This window comes from Macaca nemestrina, chromosome 9, assembly GCF_043159975.1.
Source record: "Macaca nemestrina isolate mMacNem1 chromosome 9, mMacNem.hap1, whole genome shotgun sequence".
In the NCBI taxonomy this organism is placed as follows: Eukaryota; Metazoa; Chordata; class Mammalia; order Primates; family Cercopithecidae; genus Macaca; species Macaca nemestrina.
This window is the reverse complement of record NC_092133.1, coordinates 73,591,003-73,617,107: the sequence shown is the minus strand read 5'-3', so window position 1 is coordinate 73,617,107 and position 26,105 is coordinate 73,591,003. Positions and strand designations below refer to the sequence as shown.

At 42.7% G+C, this 26,105-nt stretch overlaps 1 protein-coding gene and 1 long non-coding RNA gene across 21 annotated transcripts in view; both read left to right on the top strand.

The window, feature by feature from the left end:
- Positions 1-26,105, top strand: part of LOC105465975 (potassium calcium-activated channel subfamily M alpha 1) — a 763,404-nt gene that overhangs the window by 383,735 nt on the left and 353,564 nt on the right. The window lies entirely within an intron of this gene.
- On the top strand, positions 6-24,153 carry LOC139356020 (uncharacterized). Its single transcript, XR_011607383.1, has 2 exons — positions 6-1,408; positions 1,514-24,153. It is a non-coding gene; the product is annotated as an uncharacterized lncRNA (long non-coding RNA).

Genomic DNA, 26,105 nt, shown 5'->3' with positions numbered 1-26,105 from the left:
GAGTATTCAAATATACTTTCTTGCCCTTGTTTCATAAAAAATCATAAGCCTTTATGTTGATCCATTTATTTACCTTAACACCAACCTTTGCCAGACCTTCTAAGTGCAGAAGATTTTGGAGGAAGCTAGGGCTACACTGTGCTGATTTTCTAAACGGGAAAGAAAGTTCTGAGAAGGAAGGCTACTTTAAGTATGCTGGCATAGGAGGGTGAGGTATCTGAGGTCGAGTCTTCTTGCTGGGTATTACTTATTTTTAAAGAGCTGTTTCTTGATGATGTGTTTGCATTGAAGATGTCAAGTGGGTAAGATGACTTGATGGGAATTTGCAACTTCTGGGAGGGTGACAGTTTCCCACAGATGAGGGTCTGAGCCATTTTTGCCATGGTTGTAGGATCCTTTTCTCAGTTGGGTTTCCAATGCTTTGATCTTACTGGAGGTCAGCTTAGAAATCATGGTGCTATCCTTTCACCTGCCAACCGGGTATTCAGCTGAAGCATTGCATGCTGGTGCTTCTTGACTTGTGAAGGTAAGGAGATGGATGGAGGAGTTCATGATGACCCCCAGAGGTGGAGGCCCGTGACCATTTGAGGACGTCTAGAGTAGACACTCATGCAGACTCCTTGGGTGCCAGCTGAATGGACTGGTGCTCCAGGGTGAGCCTGGGTGACAGACGATAAAGACCTTGCAGAAGGATGAAGAGGGCACAGACTAGAACTGCAACGTTGCAGCCAGTTCTGCCCTGATTCCTGCAGGTGCCAATCCTGAGGAAATAATTTGTTCCACCTATACCATTGCAATCATGAAGTTGACAGCATCAGGGAAACGAGCTGGAGTCTAACTCATTTTCTGTTGTGGCGTGAACTTGGCCACTCTGGTGACAGTGGCCTTGAGCTTGTTGCCCTTATTGTCCACTGTGTGAGTGTTTTGAACTTTAACTCTATCTCTGGTATGGTTGGCTACTAGACTTTGATACTTGGAAACCTCCCTGGTGTGCCTGTTGGCTCAGACTCTGATGTGCCTGAATTCTGAGCTTAGTGCTCCTTTCCTGTGGCTTGGGATGGTGGTAATTTCATGCACAGCTAAACTCAGAATTTCTCAGAGCCATCTGGTCGCCGGCCAAGGATTTTGTGCATTTGGGTGCAGAGGCCAAAATGTCAGTCAGGGAAAATAAAGAAAATATCTCCTTTAATAACCTGTCTCTGGGAATCAGCCAAGTCTAAGCCTATCAGAGGGCCTTCAGCCCATCCCCATGTGCGAGGCTGGGCTGCCCTCACCCATCTCAGATGGAGAGTCCTTTCAATGCTGTCGGGAGACAAGATTCCACATGCTCCCTCCATCAACTCTCCCGAGCCAAGAAAGAGAAGAGCTTGTTTAAGTTTGGAAGACTCCCATTGGCATGTCATTGAAGGTAAGCCCCCTTTTTAATATTTACTCTTAATGATTCTGGACCCTATTTGTATTGAACTGAAGATCCTCTAAAGCCCCTGGTCTTATTTCTCCAATCTCTCTCCAGGGGTGTTCTCACGTGTCGTGGGGTGTAGACCCTGCCAACTTCCATGCTGAGACTCAGGAAAGAGGTTTGGGCTTGTAGCTTGTGTGCCCCAGAGAGAGAAAACCCTAATGTGGAGGTGAGTGTGTTGATGGGTTAGAGGCCCAGATGCCTCAGCCAGCACCTTCCTTCCCTTTTCGTTTTTTTTTTTTTTAACCTTTTGTCCCTCTGTATTTTTCAGAAATAAAATGCTCTTTAGATGGATTTGGATTGTGTCTTTTTTTACAGTCTACTGTGAGGCAGTCTTTTGTTCTGTGGATCCTGGTGTTCTCCATTTCCATGTGAGAAGATGAAGAGGAATGAAATTCCCCAATGCATACCCTCTTCCCCTAATGTCCTACACCATCTCAATGTCCTTTGGCTTTAATTATGATCCTTCTAGGCCTTGGGGAAGACAGTACTGGGAGGCCTGTCTGATTCCGGTTTCTTTTATGAACTTGCAAATAGTCTGTCCCAAGGATGGAACTTCAGTCCTGTCCTCACCTTTTCCTGGCAAAAATGCCGATAAGGTTAGAAACAAGGCTATTCCCATTCTGCCTGAGGACTGTCCTAGCCTCATCCCGGCATCTCTGTTGCTAAACTATGTGGTTTGGCATAGCAAGGCTTTGTTTATAAGAAGACTTTCTGGTTATTTATATAGAAACTTTTCATTTTCATGACTTCATTTGGTTCTGAGACCATATTTGAAGATTCTGTCCGGTGGCAGGCCGAATCAGTGGATTCAGCACAAGGGAGTTTTCCATCTTCCTTGGGAAAGACAGCAAGCAAGCTCAGTTTAAGTTTGGGGGAGAATTAGTGTAGAATCTCTAAAGCCATCTCTATGATAAGTCCATAGATTTCCAAGAATAAAACACAGTGAAACCTATTAAAAAACTATAATCGAGCTTAGTGAATGAGAAAAAAAATGAAATTCTATCCACATATAGGATGCAAATGGAAATAAAGTGAGAAAGTAGAATGTACATTCTTAAAATCCATGCCTTTCATTCAAAACTGTTACCAGTTTTACACATTCGTGGTTTGGCTGGCCATCTGGATATTTTGGAAAGACAGCTTTAAACTTCTCGTGGAAGTTATATTAAATCTTCACCCTGGAAAAAAAGCACCCAGAATTCTCCAGATGAATTGTAGTTAGTATTTACACCCTTCAGATAAATAAACTAGGGGATGGCCTATAGGCTTTCCCACAAGTGAATCTAAACCAACAGACATGAGTGAAATGGCTTGTCTCAGTGAATTTTAGCCAGAGCTGCCCCTCTCCTACAGAATGCTGAGGACTGTCCTGTAGCACAAGTTTGAGATTCCAGGCTCTCTAAGATTCCAGGCTCTCTGCACCCAGCCCTTTGAAAAGTGCGAGGAATGCCGATTAATGTATAAAACAGGCTCCCGTGGTCTGCTGGACCAGCTATGTCTCAAGGCAGGTCAGCTCCAGTTGTGCAAGTGGACAAGCAGGCTAGGTGGTTATTTTACTTCTGTGCATTAGCAGATGAGTAATACAGCTCAGAGAAATGTCATCATTGGTGGGTTTATGATCTTTTTAACCTTTCAAAGCTCTTTTTACTATCCAGAGGTGATGGATAAGTCACTTCCAAAGACAGCTGCACAACTTTCATTTTTGGCCATTAGGCAAAGACAGATGCCAGCATAGGGCGTTTTCTTTGGGTCTGGTCTTAATGATCCTAGAGTGATTGTGAGGGAAGACTCATTTGTGTAGCCTCAAGTGATTACTATCTAGCTAAGACAGATTGTCCTCAGAGCTCCTGGAATTGAAAACAAAGATAATTACATTAAACCTTATTAAAATTGTGCTTTATAATCCCAGCAGTAGACTCTCTAGAAACACCCAAGCAGACGAAGATGTCTCTGGACCAAGTCTTTGGTCAGACATCACGTTAGTGCCTTAACAAGCACAGACAAGCATTGAGCCCTCCACACACCATCTCCCCAAAGCTCCAATTAGCCATACAAGGTGGATTGTGTACAAAAAGCTCCCTTTCTTTTTCATTCTTTTTAAAAGGACTCCTGCCCAATTTATGTCACATGTCACTTTAGCTCCTAATTCTGATGTCTCCTGCCACCTACGCCGACCCTGTCCTCCCACACATTCTGATCCTTGTGAAGCAAAGATTTTTTAGAAATTGTACAACCAAGTCAAGAGTGCCTGCAGACATCCTGTGGGTGCTAATGTCACCGTTGCTGCTTCCGTCCTTGTCTATTTCCTCCCTTTGACACAAGAACAGCAATTCTTATCTAACAGATAAGGGAAAAAAAACAAAGACCCACCAGTGTCAGCATGAGAGCGAGATTCATGGATTGCATAATGCAGCAGTCTCTGTTGCTTTCAGAATTTCAAAAGAAAGTTGGAAGAGACAGAGGCCCAGAGCTCTGGGTATTTGCATTTTTACCAGGGGCATTCTGGGAAAGGATGACTCACATGTGTGAAGATATTTATTCCTTTGATTCATGTTTAAACGCTGCTACTTCTTATGCTACGGTTACGTGGATTATGAATATTTAATGCTGCGTATACTGAAAATGAAGGTCAAGTCCTGCTCACTGGTGACTTCAATGCAGGCTCTTGTCTCTGAAAGGGAAGCTACCTGCTGTTCACGGAGTAAAGCTGAAAGGTTATACGTTGTGAAATTTTTCCTTAATGACTTTATCTGCTCCAAAATGGCCGGCACACAATGGGGGCGCTTGCTGATTTTGCCAGTCTTTGCTCTTGGCTTCTGGTATCAGCACTGCTGTTTTGGGGATATAGACGTTAGGAAAGAGGAGGGAACAGCAGCACAAATTTTGTAGAGCATCTCACCCAAGGGCCCAATTGCCAAGGCAACAGTGGGGTTACATTTGGAAAATGGCTTCTCCCCAGTCTTTTAAAATTTTACTTTTGCATCCACTCACCCATTTATTCATTTTGTCTTCATTTATTAGTTTGAAACACCTTCAAATGTGACAATGCTGTATATTTTCCAGGCAGTAAAATTGCTTATGGTTAAGGAAAACTATCTTTAAGATTGTGATAGAAATTGACCAGATTGTTTTCATAGTCTCTGAAAATAAAACTGGCACCGTTGATGTATTGGGGATGCCCAGAGCTTTAGCAGAACTGGTTAGTCGCCCAGTAGTTTCTCTCACTCCAGTCTTCACATAGCCTGGCCTCTCATCCCTTGGCCTAGAAATTCTCTTTCAAAAGGGAAGCGAGGGCAAGTTGTTGGAGGGAACTAACGTTCACTGATTATGTGCTGTCTGTGAGCTACAGAGCAAGGGACTTTACCAAAAATAGCACATACAACCTCATTGAATTCCCCTAACAACTTCTTAGGGTAGGTATCACTATTCCCACTTTACAGATGAGGAGGCTGAAGCTGCAGACATAGCCCAAGCCATGTAGCTAGTAAGCAGTAGAACCAGGATTAGATTCCAGCACGGCTCATTCTAAAGCCATCTCTCTTCTAAGTGTTAAGAAGTAAATTTCCAGATTGTGGAAGTAACTGATGGGGTTTAATGAGATGTTGCAAGAAAGGGAAGTTGCCTCACCTCATCCTGCCAATGCATTGGTCTTGTTTTCTCTTTTGTTCTCCCTTTCTCCATTTCTCACCCTGAGAACCAAGTGTGCACTTGTGGGTACGTAGGAGGCTCCTATCGCAGGTCTTCCACGTAAGACACTGCCCTGGATCAGGTGCTGTCTGATGTCTGTTTGGGCCTTGATTCAGTCCTTCCTAATAATGGCGTAATGCGACCGACTTCTCTGTTATCTCAGTGGAGTGGCAGCATTTTGCAATGGAATAGGATCAAATGAACAAAGAACAAGGAGAGTTGATTGTTCCTCATGAGTTTCTACCACCTAGGAGTGTCTTTCCGAGTAGAAAGACTCTTTGGCCTTCCTAGCCTTACCTAGTCTGTCCCTGTGATTTGGCATAGTGAAATAGATATGAGAAATGCTGTTTCCCCATGAGATACATTTTTGTCTCTTTTAAAGAGTTACAGAATTAGTTGATTGGTTATAGTTTTGCATTATGTTGTGCTATATCTATATGCCTAGAGAGTTGGCATTATCAAACTAATGGACTTCAGGAAAATTTGGCCCCAAAGAACAGAAGCCACATAGGATGGAGTTCTTTGAAATGACATAAAGTATCTGGCTTCCTTCTCCAGCCTTGTTCAAACTGACTAGGCACAGGTGCAGACCCACTGCCTCTCCTGTGCTCAGCCCCAAGACAGGTGCCTGCAAGAGCTGTGAGGCCAGCACAGATCCCATCCCATTCATGACAGTGCATTTTAAACTGTAAAGGACTATGCATTCCAGCTTTCACTATCCCCTTTAGTGCACCTCATCCTGCAGCGTGACCAGGTGGGCAGCCCATGACATAGAGAAAGAAGCTCACCAGCTTACTCTGTAACCAGTTCCTTTATGGAGCACAGCCTTTCTAGGTAGTGTTCTGGAAAATTAGATCCAGCTCTCTGCCTTCGTGCCCTTTTTGAGAAGTCACGGCATACATTTAACCTTTGTTGAAGAAGTCAACACAAATCACTGTGTGTGCAAAGCGTCTCCCTGTTTTTTTTTCCCTTTTAAAATACTCCCCCCAATTTTCTCCATCCCTCACTGACATTTTTATTGCTAGGCTTTGGTTTGGAAAATTATGGGTAGGGAAAGTTCAAGGGCAGGATGTTCAGAACGGCACTGCACATCTGTGAAGGGAACACAACAGGAGAGCCAGCAGCTGTTGAAAGAATGGAATGTCAGATGGTGGAGGAGACGAGCCCACTGAGGGATGGTAGAAGACAAGATGCCTTCAGGGCAAAGAGGCTGTAAATAACTCCAATGGGAAGTCCTTGTCCCCCTTCAGAATTTAGCCTTTAATAGCAACACTTGGTGCTCTGATACGAGAGTAACTCTAACTCAGTCTTCCTAGCTCATCTAACCTTCCACATTGCCATTTGTTCATGAACCGAGTGAATGCCTGGTAGAGAAGACAGGTAGAGAGTATGCCAAGGAACAGTCAACTTCTATATATGTCCTTGTCTCCATATGGGCAGATTCGGGGGACAGGATCTGTTCTTTGGTTGTCAAACAGATTGGTTTTATTTACGTCAAAGTTGAAAGCATTAGCACCCTCCCTCCTTCTCCCTTCCACATTGGTGAGGAAATCTTGTCTTCCTTGCTTATTGCTCGTTGCACAAGTAGAACCTAGGCATCGTAGGCAATGGCATCTAGAAGCATTAAGGGAACTGCTTATCTTTGACATTTCACTGGGCAAATCAGGGACTATGCTAGGAAAGGGCGGGAGGACTGAGCTGAACCTTTCAGGTCTGCCACAAAAGACAACTGTAGAATATAGTATTAGAGTGAAAGAGGCATTGGATCCCAACTGGTGCCACCGTTCCCTGTGCCTCAGCATCCTTTCCTGAGGAATGAGGGTGAGGGACCTCCTCAAGGTCATCTGACCAGCCAGGGGCAGAGCTGGAGCTGGAAGACAGAGTTCTTCTCTGTCCTTTTCTACTTGATCTCCTGGGTTATTTCTACTAAATACAAAAATGAACAAAGACATGATAACCTACTCATTGAATAGCAAAGCATATATTGTCTTTTTATGCGAATTCTGGACCTCCAGGCCCTTGTCATGGGGGAAACTTCAGGGCCATGGGAAAGAACAAAGATAATCCCAGGTGGAAAATATAAAATCCAGTCAGGTGGCTGCATGGGATTAGTTTATTTCATCCTCATTGGTAAGATGCCTTGAATTCCTTGATTTTATGACCCTCCTACTAATCTCTCTCTCTCCCTCCCCACTATCTCCCTCTTTTTCTGTACTATTTCAGCATGGAGGTGGGGATGGGTAAGAGTTAAGAGTTCAGCTCCACTGTGGAAGGGTAACACAGGGCTGAACACATTGAAGAGCTGAACACATTGTTTTGGCCTGTTTGGAATTTGTTATGCATAACTTTTGAGGACATTTTGTCTAGTTGCTCATTTGTTTCCCCTGTGGAAACACTATCTAATATCTATGTCTATACGTCCCTATCTACTTTGCCTTCCAAAATTAGAATGAATTATTTCTTCCCTTCTCGCCATTCTCCAGAACTTAAAAAGAATGCTTTGGACAATCTGGCACTTTCTTAGCCCTCCCTTATTCTTTTTAAAAGAATAATTGTTTCAGGGCAAATGAAGAAATGCATTCCCTTTCAGACCCACTAGTTACTTCTGACCTCTACAACAAGCCTGAGTGTATACCACAAGAGGGCTGCATCTCCTCCCGGTCACATGGCACCGGGCCTCTCCCTATAGTCACAGGTTGACACGCATTCAGAGACTGCTGAGAGATCAGGATAGGAGCCAGCTGGAGCAAAATGTTATAGCTCAGAACAGTTTAATCCAAACACAAGGGCAGTGCTGTGCCTAACACAACTGTGGCAGGGGTGGGGTGTGGTGTGTGGAGTGGTGGCAGCTTTTACAGCTTTATCATGGGGTTCATGGGCTGGAGGAGATGTGACCTCTTTCTTGTCTTTTACCCCTTGTCTTGACCTGACAGCCTGACACAGGTAGTTTTGGGTAGACCCTGGTTGGTGATGAGTCATTTGTGGCTTAAAAATAGAACTCTCAAAGCAACAATGCCCTTGGGACTTTTTGATGCATGTGTCTTTGTTCATAGAATTTGGGAGAGGAGAGAGAGAGAAAGAGTGTGTTTGTGTGTGTGTGTGCGTGTGTGTGTAGGAAACAATCATGTCCTGCCTAAAAATTAAGTGGAGAAGCAGAGCATGGGGGAATTGGCTACCAGGCTCATCACAGTAGCAGAGATGAGACTGAGAGCTGTCTGTGTACCTGTGGCCTTAAAGGTACCAATCAGATAATAGCTCTCCACTGAGTACAAACTGTGTATAAGGCATTTTGCTAGGCACTGGGGAATTTTGAGTACTTATGTATAATGCTATATCTTTTAAATTATACATATTTTTAAAAGGGGCAGGAAGTCCAGCCATATACACAGGAAAAATAAGATAGCAAAACAGGAACAAGTAAGGCATCACTAAGCAATATATCAATGACTAATACGAGCATTGCACACAGTAAGTACTGAAGGTTGAGGGGTTGAAAAGATAGCTGGATGCTATAACATGTTTTGGCTCTAGGGGAGATTTTGAGTTGAATAGACAGAAAACTCAGTCTGCCCCCAACTCTAGGAGTCCACAGAAGGAGACTCTCATTATGGCCTGTACTCGGGCTTTGTGATTTTTGGTGTACGCTAAGTCAAGCAAAACCTTGCCTTAAAATCAGCCACTGAGATTAGGGATTGAGAATGCTTCAGGGATGGCATAAAATAATCAGAGAAGCAGACTCTATCCAGTGGCAGTAATACCGGTTGTCCAATGGTAGGTGATTAAAACTCTCGGAAATTTTTATTTGGAAATTTCCAGAAGTGTCTGAATGGCATCCACTCCATCTTTTTGAAACTGAGGTCAGTGTGCGATGTGCTTTACAGGGGCCTTGTTATGAACTTGCCACATACAGAGCATCACAGGGGTATGATGGGGAGGAGAGTCGGCAGTAAAATGAGCTTGTGCTACTCGCAAACAGGCCGCAGCGTGGACATGGATGTTGGTCTGAAGACCAGCATTTGCCACTCCATGCTGTGATTTCCATGGGCTCTAGGCACGTTGGCCTTATTGAGCCAATTCTTCCATAAGAATATTAAATATTATATTTTGCAGCGGCATTGATATAAGAATGAATATAATCCAGGCTGGATTTATTATTGTTATTATTATTTTTAGAGACACAGTCTTACTCTGTCACCTAGGCTGAAATGTACTGACATGATCATAGCTCACTGTAACCTTGACTTCTTTGGCTCAAGTGATCCTTCAGTCTCAGCCTCCTGAGTAGTTGGGATTACAGGAATGCACCACCATGGCTGGCTAATTTGTTTTTTTTTTTTTTGAGACAGGGTCTCACTCTTGCCCAGACTGGAGTGCAATGGCGTAATCATGGCTCACAACAACCTCTGCCTCCAGGGCTCAAGTAATCTTCTTGCTTCAGCTTTCAGAGTAGCTGGGACTACAGGTGGGCACCATCATGCCCAGCTAATTAAAAAAATATTATTGTAGAGATGGGGTCTCACTGTGTTGCCCAGACTGATTTCAAGCTCCTGTGCTCAAGTAATCCTCCCACCTCAGCCTCCCAAAGTGTTGGGATTGCAGGCATAAGCCACTGTGCCCAGCCTGGGTTCGTTATTATTATTTGTCATTTATGATTATTATATTTATTTTTTTCTGATTTTAAAGAAGTTAAAATTTAGACTTTTTTGTATCCCATAAGTACAGTGGCCTCAGGCACTGTGTCTGCACTCCCTGCTGGAGAAATTGACTCTATTTCTCCCTTTCTGACAGCTCGATCCTTCTGGAAATTTTCATAGATAAGAAAACGTACTCAGAGACAGTCGCCTTACACTACACCCCTTCCATGTGGTCTAATTGTTTCGAATGAGAAAATAAAAATAAGCATTTTATTTTAAGCCCTGTCTGATAACTTGGCTTTGGGGAATATGAACTTTGGCAACCCAGCATTCAAAACAATGCATACAACAAAAATATTAAGACAACTTAATAATCTTGCTTCTCTCCCATGTTTTGGAAAACCATGTGCCTTTTTCATTCTTTTATCTGACAATGAGTCTTACTGGCTTAAGAGATCTGTTCGCTGAGAGCGCGACAGTACAAAATAACATTTTCTTCATCAGAAGTTTGTAAATTCAGCTGGACAGGGAAGGGCAGACATTGGAAATGAGTGAGGCGGATCTGGTGAGGACTGCGATGAGAGCTGAAGCCTCACCTAAAGGGGCTTCCCAGGTCCAGCTGATTGTTCCTATGAAGAAATGCACGCTCTTGCGGCCAGATCTTCCTGTATTTCAAAGAGGAGGGAGAATACTGGATTTTATGTTGAATCTCCAATTTTAAAATATTGGCCTCAAATCCAAAACTCTTAAAGTACTTGCAGTCCAAGCAAAACACCTCTGCAGGCCCGATTTGGGCGTCCTGTTTTCAGCCTCTATTCTAAACTGTCTGTCTTTCTGGTCTTGAATTGGCTGTGCTCCCTGAGTGCCAGAAAGCGTTCTTAACCCTTGCTCCTCCATCTCCCAGAAAGGACCCCCTCTCTGTCTAAGATGGGAAGCCTTTGGTCTCAGGGTGCCCCGGGTTTTTTGCCATCTAACACATTTTCAAACACTGCTTAGTTAAATTTCCACTTTTCTCGAGGCAAATACTGTATGCCACACCAATAAATCATCCACAACTTACTGTAAGCCCCAGAGCTACATATCACTAGCTCTACATCATCTCTGAAAATAACGTCGTTAGAACCTCATAAACATACACTCTGTTTGTTTAAGAACTGCAAGAGCTTTTAAAACACGGTTGCTAAGTCACAGGGCGTATTTTCCAGGACATAAATGGAAGTGAACATATGCCCCTTAAATTGTCAGATTCTTTTTTTTATAAGAAGAGAGGCCCAAATCTGTCTGTTCTGCCAGGATATTAACTTGACCAAAGAAGAGTTGATTATACTAAGTGTATAAGTGTTAGTAATTATTGGAAACTATCCTCTGACTCACTTAGCTAAATGGGCACGTTATAAGAAACTTGATTTAGTTTCTAGCATATGTGGGTATAAGATACAGGTTGACATGGATAAATCCTGGCTTTAGTTTTCACGAACCCTAAAGTTCACAATTTGCTGAGCATTGTATTTAATATTTACTGATGAAATTCTTACGGTACGGTCCCTTCCAAAACAAAATCGGAGGCATACCTAGACTGTTTCCCCGAGACATGGTCCCAAGTCTAGGCTACAACTTCATCACTGTCCTTACCCTTTTTCATGCCTTACCCTTTTAAATGGCAGTTAGTGATAGGTAGCATCTGAGCCTACAGCTCAGATATTTTCAAAGTAGGAAACAGATGGCCCCATTAATATCAACTGCCATTTCAGTAGAGCTGCCTCATCAGTCTGTTTTCCTCATGGAAGATACTCACACTACCTTTCACCTGTCAGGACACTCTCAGGAAGAAACTGTAGGTAGGGCTCCAGGACCTCCGCTGTTGGAATCTACTGAAGGCAGTTGTCCTTAACAAGGATACCTATTTCATGTTGCTAATCACACCCGTACAGAGACCTGCCATCTTGTAATTTGAGAACTGGCATTTCCACACACCCCCTACCCTCACTCCATGCCAGAAAATGCAGAAAATGAACCCATGGCCCAGTTTGAGATACAATTGATCTTGAGGCCCTAGAGAGAACTGCAGGGACAGTGTACAGAGGTGAAAATAACGTGGATGCTATTAGATGACTCTACCTAGCATGTGCTTTTCCTCTAGCAGCGGGAGGAAGTGGCAGAGGAGTGCATTAAGGAGTTTGCCCTCTTCATAATAGCATGAATAGAAATAATAAGGCAAGGCTTCTAAAGAGCAGCGTTAATAATTGAAACGTGCTCCAGGCAGCCATGTGGTCTTCCAGTGCCTTTGAGCACAATCTGTTATCAGGTACAAGGTGAGGCTGAGGAGTAGACGAGGAGGGTGCATTTGGCGGCTGTGTTTCTGTGTGCACACATGTGCTTATGCTTGGAGTAAGCATGAATGAGTAAGATTTGGCAGCTACACCAAGTAAAATTATAGAAGGCAATATATGTATATTACCATGTAGACTGGTGCTGGTTCTTTTATAGGTCAAATACCCATTTGGGAATTGGATGAAAGCTACAAAAATTTTGCCTACCAAGTACCCGAAAGTTGGTCCATAAAACCCAAACTAAGGATTTCTGTTCTTTTAAGATGGATTCATCTGCTCATTCATTGCTGTTTCTTCTGCCATGAAGATCACATGACTGACAGAGGGCCATCTTCAAACCCAAAGGTTAAGCCGAGGTTGACTGGGAACTTTTCCCCTCATGACATACAAAACATGTCTAAGTGAACGTCTCTGCAGTGTTTTCCCTTCTTGATCAAGTGTCCCTTAACCTGCAATGCATTCGAAATCTCAACAATGTCAGGTGATGCTAAGGAAACTCTGGGAGGGAGGCCCTAGGCTTCCTACCTCTTCCTCCAATACCAGGCCACACTAAAAGGGGTAGGTAAGACAAGATGTGTCTATTAGGCCAAGCCTAATAGCTCTTTGATTTGCTTCTCTTATGTATTGTGGGTTAGCACTTGTTTGTAGAGGGCAAATTCCTCCTTAGGCAGTGATTCCAGAATGCAAACAATCTCCAGCCAAAATCATTCCACCTGAGACCCACTGCTGTTGCACCAGGAACTAAGGACCACTGGGAGCCCAAACAGATGCAAACAGCTGCCACTTCTGTACAAGGGGTGAGTGTAGAGAGTCGCCAGGGATCTCTATGGGCTCATCCAATCAGTCTTCAGACCAGTTTAACAGAAAACAGAAGAGGAGCTTCAGCACAAGGAGAATTCATCTCATCTGAATTCCCAGCTTCCTTTAGATTTCTTCCTGACCTCACCTGCCTCCAAGCCAGCCGACTGTGACAGTTTAATTGGTGCAGGGAGGGCGAGGCAGTGGGAAGGCAGGCAGGGGTGCCTGGCATTCTGGACGGAGACTCTCCTGAGATGAGTGAGGGGAACCGTAACAGACAGGCCTGAGAGCGCTGCCTTCGGGCAGAAGGTCACAGAGCTCTGCTTGAAAAGAGTGCTGGCCGAAGAGGAAACATTGCCAACTCCCTCCTCTTTGAACCCATTGGGCCAGAATTGTATATTCATATTTGTCATCTGCGCCCTTTCCACTCTGGGGCAAAGAGGTCTGCTGGGCAGCTCTGGCGGGGAATTAAAATGGGTGGGAAGGTAGCTGGGCATGGTGGCTCACATGAGGTAAGAGGATCACTTGAGCCCAGGAGTTCAAGACCAGCCTGGGCAACATAGTGAGGCCCTGTCTCTAAAGAAAATATTTTAAAAATTAGCTGGTCATGGTGGTATATGCCTATAGTCTCAGCTACTCAAGAGACTGAGGTAGGAGGATGGCTTCAGTACAGGAGTTTCAGGCAGAAGTGAGCCCTGATTGCACCACTGTGTTCCAGCCTGAGTGAGAGTGAGACCCTGTCTTTAAAAAGTAATTTTGGAAAAAGAAAGTAGAGAGGAAAGAGCCTAGTGGTGAACACCAGGGTTTGGAATCAGACCAGACCTTCTTGGCTTAGTTGGCTCTACTATTTTGTAGCTGTCTTGGGCAAGCCTTCTAACCTTTCCAAACTATTAAGTCTTTCCTTTGTCACATGGGGTGAAAGTGGTGGTGAGAGATGTCATGGTGGATAATACCTACCTGACAGTAGTGTGTGGAAACAATTAGACACTGCATGGAACGGCTCTTAGAACAGTGCCCAGCTTGAACATGACCAAAAAAGGTATTAGATGTTATTGGTATTGTTCTTTTTGAGGTTTATTTTGAAACTTTTAATCAGGTCTTGAGAGAGACAAGATATAAACACAGTGAAGTTAAGAAACAAAATATGATGTATTGTAAGGCAGTAAAGATATCAATTATCAGGATAATGGACAAGACCCGTGCTTCTGAAAACTGCAATCTCAACTCATTAATGGTTTGTGAAAGGAAAAACAAACATTTAAAAAAGATGACATAGCTGGGCATGGTGGCTTGTACCTATAATCCCAGCTACTCAGGAAGCTGAGTCAAGAGTATGGCTTGAGGCCAAGAGTTTGAGATCAGTCTAGGAAACAGAGTGGGACCTTGTCTCTAACAGTACATGCATAAATAAATAAAACACGAGGTTGATCAGCCCAAGATGGAAATATAGCTAGAGAAGTTCAGTTTGATTTTATGAAACTTTTATTTCCATTACATATATAGATCCATATATGTACTGTATAAATGTATGTGTGTACTGATTTGTGATGTCAACTCTGTTTCTTACTGTGGAATTTGCTAAAAAGTGTTTGAGAAACACTAGCTTTTAGTGTAGAAGCCAGCATATTCGCTGGTTGCAGTAATCCAGGGAACTGTAAGGGAGGACAGCAGGCTAGAGTTGGGTCCCAAGGCATAGGTAGAAGTTGGATGCTGCAGAAGAGGGACATGGGGTGAGCAGTCCCCAAGACCATCCTCCCTCCGACATCAACTGCAGGTTTGGCACGTTCCCCAAGTCACCTTCAGGTTTGATAATGCATAGGACTGCAGACCTCACTGAAGGCTATTATACTCACGGTTACGATTTATTACAGGGAAAAGATATAGATTAAAATCAGCCAAAGGACAAAGTATATAGGCCAGAGTCTGGGAAAGATCCAAATTCGGTGCTTTCATTATCTCCTCCATGTGGAGTCATGGATCATGTTACCTCCCAGCATCAGTGTGTGACTACATGCAAGGAGTATTGTCAATCAAGAAAGCTCACCTAGGACCAGGCGTGGTGGCTCACGTCTGTAATCCCAGCACTTTGGGAGTCCGAGGTGGGTGGATCATGAGGTCATGAGATCGAGACCATCCTGGCTAACATGGTGAAACCCCGTCTCTACTAAAAATACAAAAAAATTTTTAAAAAAATTAACCAGGCGCAGTGGCGAGTGCCTGTAGTCCTGGCTACTCGGGAGGCTGAGGAAGGAGAATGGCATGAACCCAGGAGGTGGAGCTTGCAGCGAGCTGAGATTGCACCGCTGCACACCAGCCTGGGCAACTGAGCAAGACTCCGTCTCAAAAAAAAAAAAAAAAGAAAGAAAGAAAGCTCACCTGGGCCTCAGAGTTCAAAGTTTTTACTGGGACTGGATCATGTAAACTTGAATGATTGACCTCATGGCCAGCCTCAGTCCCCTGCTCCCCTGGAGGTGGATGGATACCATGTGACCCAAAGCCTGCACCATAAATGACATTGTTAGACTTTCTGGCGTGGTCAGCCCCTACCCAAAATAACACTGTTACTGTCTGACCAGCCCAAGACCCCAGGAAAAGACACTTTTATCAGGCATGACACTCCAAGGGCTTAGAGATTGCCTTCCAGAAGCTGAGGGCAAAGGCCAGACCTCTCTTTGGGCAAAGTGAATGTCTTTACAAAAATAGTCAGTGAAGAGATTTTGTTGGCTAGAGGCGAGGCCTTGCTTGAGGAAGGCTGGAAGCGGGTCCGTTGATCACTTGCATGAATAGCAGAGGAGAGGAAAATGCTACTCCATGAACTGGGTGCTTCCAGATTCTGTTAATGTCAACAAAATCCCTGTTGAAAACGATACGATTTATTCCTTCCCTTGGCTCCTCTGCATATCCAGGCTGAATAACCTGTTAGCCAGTAAGGGGGAAATGGGGCACAGAAAAGAGGAAGGGGGTCAACCTGGATGTGTGCTTCCCATGTGGGTGAGGGACCTTGGGCATAATGGACCTTTGGTTAGATCCCATTTGCTGCCACCTCCGGGTGACCATAACTTTTCCTGTGCCTTGTTTCTTTGCAGACCTGATGAATGGTCCTCTGCGTGCCCTTGACAGCTTTAGTAAGGAGAATATCTGTCTCCCTGCTCCAATTTAACTTCCTTTCTGTAAAACTTGATGAGGTCAAAGCCAGAAAGCACTGAAACTTCAAGCTGGGGATCAAAAGCATGTCATCCAGCCATGCTGCCCCCTTGCAACCTGGCAAATGAGACAACCTCCAGCCAGGGACAGTTTATAATTGTGTAATCAAATTAACTTGGATTTCAGCCTAATGAAGTCCTTAATGCCCTGAATGAGGCCGAGCCCTAATATTTAGAGAAGCAGACTAGACCCCAGGAAAGAAAAGAACAGGCTTCAGTTAATGCCTGCTAGTATTAATTATGCTTGCAGAGTAAATCTTTTCCAAAATTCTTCTTCTCGTAGAAGGCAACCTGTTAGCACCCAGTTCTGCTAAGTGGTTTTCCTGCTGTGGCTCATAAAGAGAACAATGGAAAGAACATTTTATTGGAAATCTCTACTGAACTCTGCGTTCTGGGCCACATTTCTTAACTTCACAGGATCTTAGCTTTCTCAATTGAATGGGAAGAAAATTCCTCCTCTCTTAGAAGTGTTTTATTGTAGTTAAAAATCGATACTCTGAAGGCAGGTAGGCTTGGTTGCAAATCCCAACTCTGTCATTTGTTAGCTATGTGACCTTGAGTAAGAAATTAACCTCTCTGAGGCTTAGTTCCCTCAACTGTAAATATGGATAATAATATTCTTGGTCGTTAGTGTGGAGAGCAATGAATAAGATACTGTGCATCAAGCACTTAATACAGCACATAGGATATGCTGGCATTTATTAAATCTAATGATGATGATGGCATAAATGTAAAATAATTTTCAGTATGGATTATGTGTCACTAATTTGGTATCAGTAGTCTTTATTTTCATTAAGCCAATGATTTAGCTGTTGTTTAGAAAATTGCTGATGATTCCGTAATTAACTCAATAAATATTTATTGAATGGCTGTTATGTGCCTGACACTATTTTAAGCCCTAAACACTTACATTCCAGTATCAGAAAGAGACAGATCATAAACAAGTTGACTAGTTAATAAGATAATTTCAGTTGATGCCACGTGCTGAGAAGAAAATAAAACTGGTAATGGAAAAAGCAGGGTTTCTTAATGTTTTGTGCTGAGGACTTCTTTGGCAGTCCAGTGAAGACTATGATCCCTTTCTCAGAAAAATATTATTTATAAAGGCATAATATAAAAACATTGGATTATAAGAAAACAGATTATATTAAAATCAGTTATCAGATTATAAAGAACAAATTATGACAAAGTCTGCTTGCTTCTTGATTAGGGCATTTTTATGAAGATCCAACAACAATTCTAATATACCACCATCATTTTAAAGCAGGATTAATATAAATAATACTTTGAGATACCTGTAACAATTGTAATCTTTTATGTAAATATCTGAGCTTTCTGTTGCCAAAAAATTGACAAGTATCATTAATACTATTCTAATTTATTGTAGAGTACCTGATTCTGTCACTGTTTTGGGGCGCCACTTGTAACCTGCCATGATCCCTGGTGGACTGAACAAAGGGGGCTAATGCGGGAATAAAAGTAAAAGACAAGAGAGTATATTTGGAAGAAGGGGTTAGGGGGCACCTTGCCTCTAGTGGACAAGGGCCCTGAGCTTTTTCAGCTCTCTGAATTTGTTAGGTAAAAGAGATAACGAGAAAGGGGCGAATGATTGTAGGCCAGCGGTTTGATTCACAGCAGGCTTCCAAGACTGCATTCTTTGAACAACAGGCGCTAGATTTCCCAGTAGATAACTTTAAGGAGCCTGGAGCCATGGCCCTCAGCAAACCTCCTGGAGATAGGCACAGTCCTGAGTTTGCTCACATTCTGCTTTCATGATAAACAGTTTGCTGTTTGATCATATAGCCTCCAGTGGAATGCTGAGTTGGTCACATCCCATGGGTCTTCAGCTCCCTACAATTTATTGCCCATATTCATAATTAAAGGAAATGCCAAATTTGAATTAGAGGTTAATAAAAATAAAGATGTAATTTTTTGGGTCCAAATCGTGGACTCCCTGAGTACTACTCAAGGACCTCTTGGAAGTATGTGGCCCCGGGTGAAGAATCCTTGGGATAGAGAATGACTTGTACTGGGAATTAGGCTATTACTTTGGAAAGAGTAATAATGCAATTTCCGCTTTTAAACAGTCATTCTGGACATATAGATCAGTGGAATGTAATTGAGAGTCCAGAAATAAATCCAGTTTTTATAGTCAACTAATTTTTGAGAATAATACCAAGATCATTTAATGAGGAAAGAATAGTCTGTCCAATTAATGGTACTGTCAGCTGGGCACAGTGGCTCACACCTGTAATCCCAGCACTTTGGGAGGCCGAGGCAGGCAGATCACGAGATCAGGAGATCGAGACTATTCTGGCTAACCCGGTGAAACCCCGTCTCTACCAAAAACACAAAAAATTAGCCGGGCATTGTGGCAGGCGCCTCTAGTCCCAGCTACTTGGCAGCAGAATGGAGTGAACCCAGTAGCGGAGGTTGCAGTGAGTCGAGATCACACCACTGCACTCCAGCCTGGGCGACAGATAGAGGCTCCGTCTCAAAAAAAAAAAAAAAAAAATTATGGTACTGTCCAGTGTGGGTAACATAGTGAGATCTGTCTCTACAAATTGTTTTTTTTAAAACATTAGCCAGGTGTGGTGGTGCATGTTTGTGACCCCAGCTACTTGGGAGGCTGAGATGAGAGGATCACTTGAGCCAGGGAGGTGGAGGCCGCAGTGAGTTGTGATTCTGCCACTGCACTCCAGTCTGGGTGACAGAGTGAGACCCTGTCTCAAAAAGAAGATAGAGCTGGGGTAACTAGATAGCCACATGCAAAAGAATAAAATTGGACTCTTCACATCGATTAACTGAAAATAGATCAAAGATTTACATATGAGAGCAAAAACTTTTAAACTTTTAGGAGAGAAGACAGGGGTAAACCTTTGTGACACTGGATTTAGCTGTGAATTCTCAAATATGATACCAAACACACAAGCAACAAAAGAAAAAGTAGATAAATTGGACCTCATCAAAATTAAAAACATTTGTGTTTTAATGGAAGGACATTATTAAGAAAGTGAAATGACAGCCCAATTTAAAAATAGTCAAAGTTTATGAATACATCTCTCTCTAAAGAAGATATACAAATAGTCAAGAAGCACATGAAAAGATGTTCAACACCTTAGTCATCAGAGAAATGCAAATCAAAACCACAGTGAGATACCACTTTACACCCATTTGGATGGCTATACTTGAAAAGACAGATCATAACAAGGATTGACAAGGATGTGGATAAATTGCAACCCTTGTGGCTGCTGGTGCGGATGATGTAGAATGGTGCTGTAGCTTTGGAAAACAGCCTGGCAATTCCTGAAAAACTGAAACACAGAGCTACCATGACATGCCCATTCCACTCCTAGGTATTTACCCAACAGAAATGAAAATACATGTCCACACAAAACTTACACTTGAATGTTCATAACAGCAAAACAATCTAAATGACCATCAACAGATGATTGGATTAACAAAATGTGATGGATCTATGCAGTAGAATATCATTTGGCTATAAAAAGGAATGGAGAACTGAAACATGCCACAACATATATGTACCTTGAAAGCATTATGCTAAGTGAAAGAAACCAGTCACAAATGATCACACAGTATATGACTTCACTTGTGTAAAATGTCAAGAATAGGCAAATGTATAGAGTCAGGGAATAGATTACTGACTGCTTGCTTGTGGGGAGATTGGGGGTTGATAGCTGAAGGCTACAGGGCTTCTTTTTGAGGTGATTAAAGTGTTCTAAAATTGATTGTACCATTGAATTTTAAACCTCAAATGGGTGAATTGTATGGTATAGAAACTAGAACTCAATAAAGCCATTAACAAATAAAGTCATTCTGACTGTGATGTGGAGAATAGAGTTTAGGGAAAGATAAAAGCAAGGAAAATGTTTGAGAGGCAGTTTTCTTAGGTCTCAACTGAGAGGCTGCTGCCTTGGGAGAGGATGGAGGCAGTTAGGGTGTGAGCACGTGCAGGAGGCATCACAGACAGAACAGCTGTTTAGTTGAAAATGGAGAGGAATCAAGAGTGATTCTTAGGTTGTTGACCTTAATAACAGGTATTTTCTTCCTAGAAAAGCTGAGCTTCAGTTACAATCTGCAGAAATGCTGGGGGATTAGTGGCAAACCTAAAAAAACCAAAAAACCAAAAAAAAAAAACAAAAAAAAACTAGAAGCTTATTGGAGAGTTGGTTTGCAAAGAGTCACTATCAATTTCATAGTACCTTTTAGCAGGGAAAAATATTCATCATACATGCACACAAATTTACATACATGTTCACATCTTGCAAAACAACAATATTAAAGTCACACACTTTAGAAAGCCAAGCCAGGGGAGAAAGATTGAATCCCCTGCCTTGTGACTTCTCATGCTGATGCTCAATTTGTTCTGTGGAAATGGATCAGTGAGTAGAGCAAGTAGGAAAGAATCTCTTCAAGAACTTATGTATCTTTGACATGTCCATCACATATAATTTTCTCCGAGTCACAGGTACAAATGATAAAGGAGAGGAAAATGTCATTTCAGGGCCTTGAGTATCATAGGATTTTGATAACGTTAGCAAAATAATGGGTAAAATAACTGATTTCTCAATTAAAGCCCAAGCTAAGTAACTTGTCATCCCAGGTATGTTAAAATCTGAGTTACTCAAGGTCCTTCTCTAGAGACAGTGTGGCTTCGGTAATGAGCAAGCTCTGGAAATTAAAGAAGTAATCAGATGTTGATTGAGGTTATCTGCTTCACTTCAAACAGAAGCAAATCAAATGGACTTCGCTTGAAGACAGAAATTTCTCTGTTGATAGAGTTAAGGGTGTTTCCTGATGCTGAATTCTTCGTGGCTCCTTTTCACATAAAAGTAGGAAGCCATTTTCCCTGGAGTGGAATGGAGGATGACTTCCCAGGAATCTGAGCTTTGAGCCAAAGAGGCAGGACCTGGGAGGCTCTCAGTTACACTTGAGAAAGAATTATTTCTCTCAATATTGTTCTTCTTTTCCTCCAGTGCCCCAGTGCGAGCCTGGGTGCAAGCTCTGATGAATTAATTGACAGAGGGTTGATTTCTAACCCCAACTTCACTGGTAAACTTTAGCTATATAATTCCACACTGGACAGACTGACAGGGCTCATTTTCCTCATCCACAAAGAATGCAGAGCAATAAAGAACTTGTGAAATGTCTTCTAACTTTACCACTCTTTGGTTTTCTAATCCTGGCAAAATTCAGAGCATAAAAGTAACTATTAGCCATTTTAATATGTACAATTCAGTGGTGATTCGTACCTTCATAGTGTTATGCAACCATCACCTCTATTTAGTTCCAAGGCATTTTTGTTACCCCAATAGGAAACTCCATACTCAGCAAAGAGTCATTCCCCATTCCTCTGTCCTCCTAGCCCCTGGCAACCACTGATCTGCTTTCTGTCTGTATGGATTTACCTCTTCTAGATGTTTCATCTAAATGGAATCCTATGTATGTGACCTTTGTGTCTGGTTTCCTTCATTGACATAATGCTTTCAAGGTTCATCCATGTTGTAGCATGTATCAGTGCTTGATTCCCTTTGATGGCTGAATAATATTCCATTGTATGACTGCCACACATTTTGTTTATCCATTCATTTGTCAATGAACATGTAGATTGTTTCTAGCTTTTGGCTATTGTGAATAATGCTCCAATGAACATTTGTCCACAAGTATCTGTTTGAATTCCTGTTTTCAATTCTTGTATGCATAGGAGTGGAATTGCAGGGTCATTTAGGAATTCAATGTTTAGCTTTTTGATGAGTCACTAAACTATTTTCCACAATGGCTGTACAATTTTACATTTCTACCAACAACATGTGGGGGTTACAATTTGTCCACATCCTCGCCAACTAATTTCGTTTTTGTTTGTTTGCTTTGTGTGTGTGTGTGTGTGTGTGTGTATATATATATACATATATATATAGCCACTACTCCCTTGGTTCATCTCAGGGGGTTTGCTCCACCTACAGTGGCAACTTCAGGGATGGCCAGCGGCACAATGTGGGAAGAGCACAGGCTTTGGACTCAGACCGAGGTGAGGTTCAAATCCAGGTCTCCCTCTTCCCAGGAAGGTAGCCTTGGGCAGGGGATAATCTCTGGAAATCTTGGTCTCTCCATCTGTACAACAGCAATGATATACTGGGGTGAAGAGATGACTGAAGCTCCTAGCACAAGCTTGGCAGACAGCAGGCTGAACAAATGCTCTTCCTCCTCAATTATGGATAGAAACAGAGAGAAAGAGATGGATTTTAAACAATCTGCTTTTAAATTATCCCTTGTTTTTATACTTTATGTTCTAGGGTACATGTGCATAACGTGCAGGTTTGTTACATATGTATACATGTGCCATGTTGGTGTGCTGCACCCATTAACTTGTCATTTACATTAGGTATATCTCCTAATGCTATCCCTCCCCCCTCCCCCCACCCCCCAACAGGCCCCGGTGTGTGATGTTCCCCTTCCTGTGTCCAAGTGATCTCATTATTCAATTCCCACTTATAAGTGAGAACATGCGGTGTTTGGTTTTTTAAATTATTCTTATTACTATTTTTGGTATTGGACCTTATTATAAAAAGTATAGAAAGTTGTTTTTGTTTGTTTGTTTTTTGCCATGGGCTTCTCTGCAAAATCATGCCTGATTAAATTAATACTAAAATTGTAATATGTTTATTCTCTAGACCAGTTCATGGGGGTGAGGGAGATGGATCTGCATGGTAAATTGGGAAGATTTACTGAGCTAACCATTGAACTAGAGATTCCTAGGTGGATGATCCACCTTTGTTTGCTTTTCCATCATGTCCGTATATCAGGGTGAATTTGAAGTAGTCATTGTTTCTCAAGTTACTTCAAGAACACGGCCTTCTTATTCATCCTAGAAAACAAAAACCTCTTGGCCACAAACTGCTTTGTTAGCTTTGTAGCAGTTAACACTGTGTTACTTGTGATGGAAGTATACATCCTTCTGTAAAACTTTCAGCCACATCTTCCAAATAACACTCACTAACAAGTCCCAGTGATATCATATTCACGCTGAATTATTCTTTTCTTGGTCCCAAGCAAAGTAGATTCTTACGTAGTGAGTGCTGAGGATACCCTAAGGGGAGGTATTAGGGTTGGCGCCCATGGTAGTGAGGACTTTGGACCGATGCCACATGACTGCAGGTGACTCAAGCTGGAGTTTCTGATCATTGAATGTGGTGAATAAGGAGGGAGGGAAAGAGCAAAGCAGTAGCAGGGAAAGTGTTTACACTCAGTGCCCCAGTTAGCTCAGAGCATGGTAGGCCAAGAGGACGCTTAGGCAGGCTCATAATTTTATGTGCCTTCAAATTGATATTTGTTACATAAGTATTCAGTATTTATTTAGCAGAGAAACCAAGCTTTGTGTTGCGGAAGGGAAGGAGGAGAAGGAAGAAAACTGTTGTAGGGGTGCCTCAGGGATCCTGGTAAGCCTCTTTAGCAGTTCAGAGACTCTTTGTTTATCTCTGATGTTGTCCTTACGGGAGGCTTACCTCCTCACACATGGTTTTTTACAGTGCTCTTCTCGATCATGTGTAGTGAGTGCTTGCCCTGAAAATCCCATTTTTCCATCTTGTTACTTTTCCAGTGATCTCCTGGGGACTTTGTAGATTGGCTGCCAGAAAACCGAGTGGTTGGCTTACCCCCTAATTCATCTCTGGCTGAGAGTTTTCTAAAAAAATATTTTAAATTAGGCTGGGCGTGGTGGCTCATGCCTGTAATCCCAGCACTTTGGGAGGCCGAGGCAGGTGGATCACCTGAGGTCAGGAGTTTGAGACCAGCCTGGCCAACATGGTGAAACCTCGTCTCTACGAAAAATATAAAAATTAGCCGGGTGTGGTGGCGCGTGCCTGGAATCCCAGCTACTCAGGAGGCTGAGGCAGGAGAATCGCTTGAACCCTGGAGGCAGAGGTTCCAGTGAGCCGAGATCACACCACTGCACTCCAGCTGGGATGACAAGAGCAAAACTCCGTCTCAAAAAAAAAAAAAAAAAAAAAATTTAAATTAAATGCTTGCTTTTTGGCAGGCACTATGGCCTTTGCAAGTATCACATCATTTAATCCTCATAACATCTTACAAGGTAGGTAGCAGTATTACCCCCTTTTTACAGATGAGGAGACCAAGGCACAGAGAGGCTAAAGTATCTTGCTTAAAGTGACAGCTGAGAAGTGGCAGAAGTACTCCCAAATGGCTAATAAAAATCAGCCATTTTAACATGAACAATTCAGTTCAAATGGAGCATTTTATCCCAGAACTTTACCGCTAATGCCTGCATTTGGCTTGGGCAAAATAGCATAACACTTCTTTCCAAAAAAGTCAGGATTTCTGACCCCTAATAATGACAGAGAAATGAGAGCAGTTTGAGGACAATTTTATCTTAAAGCATCATATGTGCTAAACCTGGTGATTTATTTCTGAATTAAGATTGGTATAATAATGAACTACTAATATCCATAATATAAATATTTCTGGGAACTGGTGGGAGCTACCCATCTACAAAGGTGGTTCTGTTTTATTTGGTTCCCAGAAGTATAGCACTGATGTCATAATTTGCATCTGGCAGTACCTTCTGAGTCACTGGTTAATGCCAAAACATTAGAATGATGGAGCTCTGAAATTCATTAGCTTCTTCTGGGGCTTGGTGAACCTCAAAACAAGAACCTAGGTTTAATCAGACATTCAGTAAGGAAAGTGATCAATCGCTTTTCCTACCTGTAACTAATTGTATTTTTAAAAAAGAGGAAACTTAATGGGGAAACATTTTCCCTCTTCTGCTTTTCTCCATGAACCTCAAATTGCTAGATATTCTGACTGTTTCCAGGGTGTTGACGTCAGTGGAAATGGCATGCCCAGAATCATTATCTACTATGCCACAAACTCCATGCCATGATCTGGCAAAGAAAAGACTGCCCCAGGCAAAGGGGAAGTCAGCTTATATAAAAAAGCAGTAAGTTTTTCCTTAATTGCTCCCTAAGAAGGAGGATTCTGGCATTTAAGATGAGCTAAAAGTACAAAAAGAACATATTTTGTCATGAAGGAGGCACACCTTCCTCAAAGACCCCTGCAACTGCTCTTCTGGATTTTGGCTATTAGTAAAATGGAGACTATGAAAAATCTCCCATTGTACACTCAGGAGTATGTGACTGTCCCGGTAGCCCCCTCCTCTTTTAGCTGAAGCCCCTCAGAGCAGTTATGATTGATTTCACTTCTCTTCTGAAAGTGTCAGGTCCTGGGCTGGGCAGAGGAAAGATGAATGACTCCCAGTGGCTCTGTTGTAGATTACTTAGTGCCAGTTGTCAGTTCTTTTCTCCCTGGGAAGGGTTTGAAATGAGATTGTTTTCGACAGGCTGTCCATGATAAATGATTTTCCGAGTAAGAAATTGCTTTCAGTGCTGAACTTCACCAAATCACTCTGACAAATGTTTGTGGCTGCAGGGGGCCTACTCCTGGCTGTCTCATGCTTCGCGGGTGGGAGGCTGGGATCTCAAACCAGGATGGCTCAAATAGGACGTCTCCTGGTGAAGAGAGAAAGAGACAGGAGCCGGGCGCGGTGGCTCACGCCTGTAATCCCAGCACTTTGGGAGGCCGAGGCGGGCGGATTACAAGGTCAGGAGATCGAGACCACGGTGAAACCCCGTCTCTACTAAAAATACAAAAAATTAGCCGGGCCCGGTTGTGGGCGCCTGTAGTCCCAGCTACTCGGGAGGCTGAGGCAGGAGAATGGCGTGAACCCGGGAGGCGGAGCTTGCAGTGAGCCGAGATCGCGCCACTGCACTCCAGCCTGGGCGACAGAGTGAGACTCCGTCTCAAAAAAAAAAAAAAAAAAAAAAAAAAAGAGACAGGAATGTCTTCTCGTTAATGTGCATTTGGTCAGCTCCTTTCAACTGCTGCTAAAAATCAACAACTGAGGCCCAGAATATTCCAGATCCAAGAAAAATAGGTAGGCTAAAGGGATGTATAC